Source organism: Notamacropus eugenii, chromosome 4 (assembly GCF_028372415.1).
Source record: "Notamacropus eugenii isolate mMacEug1 chromosome 4, mMacEug1.pri_v2, whole genome shotgun sequence".
Taxonomy (NCBI): domain Eukaryota; kingdom Metazoa; phylum Chordata; class Mammalia; order Diprotodontia; family Macropodidae; genus Notamacropus; species Notamacropus eugenii.
The window spans coordinates 144,015,130-144,020,966 of record NC_092875.1 but is presented as its reverse complement, the minus strand read 5'-3'; positions in this window follow the sequence as shown (position 1 = coordinate 144,020,966).

Sequence of the window (5,837 nt, the reverse complement as noted above, 5' to 3'; positions counted from 1 at the left end):
TGAGAAACAGCCATCAACACCTTATTACTTGAAGAATGACTTCTCTGCTTTCATCTTGACATCTCTGTGGCTGAAGAATTGATGGTACTCCTAAATTGTTCTAAGATGAACTATGCTGAGATTTTAGTTTTTGGGTGGGAGTCCTAAAAGCTCCTGAAGTTGGTATGCTTCTTATCTAGCCAATGGAAACAATGTTAAAAAGAAAAAGAAAGAAAGAAAACTCACTAAACAGAGTCAAACCCTAGCATAATTTAAATCGTATAAGAAAGCAAATTAAATGGCAACAAGCATTTAGTAGTAATAGTAGTAGTAGTAGTAGTAGTAGTAGTAGTAGTAGTAGTAGTAGTAGTAGTAGTAGTAGTAGTAGTAGTAGTTCTTGGAAATAATTCATTTATATAGCTCTAGGCAGCTAGGTGGCACAATGGATGGAGTGTCAGACCTGGAGTTAGGAAGACTCCCATCTTCCTGAGTTCAAATCTAGCCTCAGACACTTGCTAGCTGGGTGACCTGGGCAAATCACTTAACCCTACTTGCCTCAGTTTCTTCCTCTGTAAAATGAGCTGGAGAAGGAAATGATAAACCACTTCAGTGTCTTTGCCAAGAAAACACCAAATGGAGTCACAAAGAGTCAGAAATGACTGAAATAACTAAACAACCATAACATATAGTTCCTACTATGCGTTAGACACTGAACTAAACACTTTACAAATAATATTAATAATATTTTACAATTATTATCTCATTTTATCCTTACAACAGCCCTGGGAGATATGTGTTATTCTTATCTCCATTTTACAGATAGGAAAGTGAGAAAAGCACAGGTAAATGTCCAAGGTCACAAAGCTAGCAATCTTCAGTGTTCAGATTTTAACTGAGGTCTTCCTGACTCCAGGCCCAACACTCTCTCCATTCCCGCCTAGGTGCCAGGCATCATGCTAAGTGCTAGGGATACAAAGAAAAGCAATGATCCCTGACCTATGATTTAATGGAACTCACATTTTGATGGAGGAGACAGTATGCAAATAATAACCTACATACAGATAGTATATATGGGAGTTCATCTCATAAAGAAGATATAACCACATAAAGGAAAAACTCCTTGGCAAAAAGTAGTACTTGAGTTGAGAGACCTTCATAATTTCTCTTGACCACTAGGCCCTTAACATTAGAGGTGGTACCTGACATAAAACTCAGACTGTGAAAAATTATAAAAAACATCCACCTTTATACCTTTCCAAACTTTCTTATTGTACTGACACTGTGATAAAATTCAGTTTAACAATTTCTTCAGCGCCTACTATATTCAAGTCTTTATGCAACAGCTAGCCTTCAAAAGCTTATCTTCTTATATTTTTCTGTATTTTCTAGGTTCTGGATTAAAAAAACGAACCCAGTTGACTCTACCATCTGAGACATCAACTATGTGGGAATTTCATTTTCTGACAGAATCTCAAATATAGGCACCAAACTCTAACTGTAATACCGACCAAGAGATTCACATGCCACAGGGATTTTTAAAGGTCTTCCTCTACTTCAACCCCCTGTCTCGAGAGATTGCATTTGATTTATACTTGTATGAGTATTAAGAGCATGTAAGTGGCTAGGCAATCATTCCCTGCCTCTCCTGTCTTCAAGAAGTGTATTGGGTTTGGAACACATCAGATATTTGAAATCTAGGAATACAATTCTTGGGGGAGGGGTTTCTGGACAAAAGTCACTTTTCCTAGTCACTCTAAATTACTTTTTCTCATGGTTGCCTCAACTGGCAAAGTACAGGAAAGAAGTAGTCTTGCTCCAGATCTCTAAGGAAATAGTGGCTTTCATCTCAACTGGCTTAGCTTCGCCTCGCACCGTATGCTTATTACAAAAAAGGCAACCATAAATACAAAAGAAAAATGTATTTATCAGAGCAAGCAAGTGAAACTCTACTGGAGCGCCCCACAGAGGTTAGTTTAGGCAATAGAAAAAAACAGCAGTGATCTCTGTGATCTAAAAGTGAAATCAAATCTCAGCTCAACCAACAAGAGAACTATCTCCACCCCCACGCCCAGCCCACTCTGACAGTGAGCACACTAGCTGAGAATGAAACAACATCCTGGGGTTCTAGCCTTTTCCCACATTGCTATGGCTACAAGGTAGGGGAGGGAGTGTCTCTCATTCACCATTCAAAGATGAATTGACCCTTCTTTTCCTCTTTCTCTCTCCTTTCTCCCGAAGGTCTCTCAGCCAATCAGGAACCATGTTTCTCTGTTTGTAAACAATATCATAGGGCTATCCTGCAGGGAACCTTCAAGTGCATCTGGGCTAGGAAATACAACACAATCATCCAAGTGGTTATTAAAAAGCCAGAGCCAGAGTCTTTGTATTATCAACACTACTCTGTATTTTCCAGCAGTCTCTAATCAACATTGCCCAAGGAATGAATTCCGTCACTCAAGAACATCTTTGCCATTAAAACACTGGGTTGGGTTGGTCTTAGTCATAACTAATGAACCATATGAATTTCCACCAGTCTTTTCATAACAATTTTGAAAAGGTTACATTTAAGGACGACTTGCACTTGCAAGGAAATTTGCAACCCTGCAAATCTCTCAGAATTGCTTCTGTAGTTTGAGCGGATAATTTTAAATAAAAACAACAATATAGATAGAGTTGGCTTGGGCATCAAGAACATATGGACTTAAGTGCAGTTTCTGAAACATATTGGCTGTGTGACCCTGGACAAGCCTCTTAAATTTTGTGTTTTTCTAGGCAATCGTGTATGATTCTAAGTTGAAGAGAAGGTGCTGATGTCTATTTGTAAAGGGAGTTTGCAGGAGTTTCCTCTATTTGTGAAGCCACATGTCCTATCCCTAATAATAATAACACAATAAACAGCAAAATCTGTGCAGTAACCCTACAGACACAGAGACTGTGCATTTCTTCGAAGAAGATTTTGCCACCAATTTACTGCCTTGCTTTGGGCGAACCAGCTCATCTTTGGGACCACAGTTTCTTCATCTGTGAAACGAGATCTGATCAGCTGACCTTGGAAGACCTTTCCTGAAATAATATCTTATATTTCCAGGTTTATAAATCAGTACTTTTAGCAATGCAGGTGATAGAGAAAGGGGGGAGATATTATATGCAGCCTCTGTGATTGGTACAAAGGAAGGACTAAGATTTGGGGTCCATGAAGGAAAAAGAACTGTTAATCTGTTCACTGAGGGGAGGGGAGGAGGGAAGAGAGAGAGGGAGAGAGAGAAAGAGAGAGACAGACAGAGACAGAGAGACAGAGAGAGAGAGATGGAACTAGTTGAAGGCATTTGCATGTAATTAATTTCTAGGGGTTAATTTCAGTTCTTCAAATCATTCGAGTGGTTTTTACCCTCTTACTGCCAGGTCCTCTGAGTGCTCTCCCCTCTGCTAAACCCCAGTGGAGCAATTTGAAGCTATTAGTTTGTATCCTGAAGCTTTTCTGGTTCCACAATGGTTAGCACTTGTATTTTGGTGGGGGGGAGGCGTAAAATACTCTGCAAGCAATTCTTTGAGCATGTAGTCCTTTCCTCCCCACCCCCTTCCAGATCCATGAATTGATTTCAGCTTGCTTTGGAATCCACTGTAATTGTCTTACATCATTTTGTGATAAAGCCAGAATCAGAGGGGAAAAAAGAGGAAAAAGGGGGGAAAAGTCACAGTGTCCTTGCTTGGGTAGTAACAGAAATTTTCTGAAAAGCACGCAAATGGAAAAGTCTTGTACTCCTCCACAAACTGGAACTTTGCCAAGGACTGCTTAGTGAATCAGATTTTATTCTGAAACATTTTGACATTATATCAGGGATCTGTGGTCAAATATCCTTTAAATGGAAAAAAAAAAATAGTGCCTGGTAAAGGTATAGTCTGCTTTGCTCCTAAAGAGGAATGGATTCAGGTAAATACAGAGGACCAAAAAGTCATAACTATGACATAATGATGTCATTTCTTGCTGTGCACAGAGCAGAATACGTGTTCAAGATGAAATTAAGAGATACTTAACAAAGTGTGTATTAGGGAAGAAATATTGAAATAGAGATTATCTGATCTAAATCCCTCATTTCATAGATGACAAAACTGTGGTCTAGAATAGTAGACAATTTGCTCAAGATCACAAAAGTAGTAAATACATAATAGAACCAGGATTTGGACCCAGCACATTTAACTCCAAATCTAGGCCTCTTTCCACTACTATACTACATCAGAATTGCTTTTTATCAACAGATGACGAGCAAAATGACAACATTTTTTCTGACATGAATCAGCAATTTACTGGTGATGGCTTTCATTAGTTTACCCCCCTACCTCCCTGACTGCTTCCTTTCAGCCTCCTTTACTGGCTCCATCCACATCACTCCCACTGTGAATGGGTAACCCAAGGAGCATCCTGCACCTTCTCTTCTCCCTTTATACTATGAATAAGTGTAATGCTAATCAGAGAGATTAAATATCTTCCCCATCCATTAATGAGCCTGCCCATCAAGGAGAGTTTGATTAGGAAAGATTTGTAAGACGGCCCATACCTTTTGTTAATGAGGCACTGGTGTGCAAAGGTTGTGATGACCTCTGACTCTGAAAAATGTATAAATACTCTGAGGTGAGGTTTTATTGTGGGGCTTAGTTTTTGGAAGAAGGCTCATGTGCCAGATGAGACTCTGGGAAGCCTCTAAACAGCCCCTTGGCTTTGAAAACCTAGATGTTGGTACTTCTCTCTTCGGTAACTATATATGTAACGGTCAGACAGTTATCTGTCTGTTGCTCTGTGATGTATGTATTGCTTACTGTCAGGCAGCTGGAAACCCTGTCTGTTGATCTTTATTTCTCTGTATTTTCTCTGAAGTTCAGGGTGCTGACTTTTCCCCCTGAAAGTGATCTATGTGCTTGACTAAAGTGATTATTGACCCCTCAAAAAGTTGCTTTCTTTTTAGAAAAGTAGGTCTAAGACCCTGAAGAGCAGGCTCTCCTGTGCATGTTGGGGTGCTTGCTTTTACAGTAAGCTCAGTCTAACTGTAATCTCTGCACACATAGCTCCCATATATGCATATACATATCTATGCATAATGATATGCGCATATAATGGAACATATAATGATACATGTGTATGTACATATACATGCATGCATGCACATGTGTATTTGGGGGAGGATATGTCCAACCTCCATCTAACTCCAATCTCTCTCTTCAGTCTTGCCTTACCTATTGGACATTTCAAACCAGATGCCATGGAGACGTCTTAAACTCAACATGTCTAAGATAGAAATCATTATCTTTCCCTCTAAGCCCTATTATTTTTTCACACTTTTCTATTTCTGTTGAAGAAACCACTGTCCCCTAGTGTGTCAAATTTATAATCTCAGCATTATCCTGAGCTCCTCACTTTCTCTCACCTCACACATTCAATCAATTACCAAATCTTACCATCTCTACCTTCATAACATTTTTCATATCTAACTGCTTCTCTTTACCCATACAACTATCACCTTAGTTCAGACCTTCATCATTTCTTGCCTACATTATTGCTACATTTTCCTAATGGTCCTCCCTGACTCAAGTCTGTCACTAATCTAGTCTATCTTATACATTGATTGCCAAAGTAATTTTCCTTAAGTACAGATCTGGCCATTTCAACTCCTCTACTCAGCCAACTCCATTAGCTACTTATTATCTCCAGGGTAAAATATAAGCTCCTCTGATTAGCTTTTAAAGCCCTATGCAAGCTGGACCTGACCTATTTTTTCCAACACCATTGGCCATTACTCCCTGCTTTCAAACACTGTGAGATCCAGAAAAATTGACCTTTCCCTTGTCCCTCCCATGACACTTTC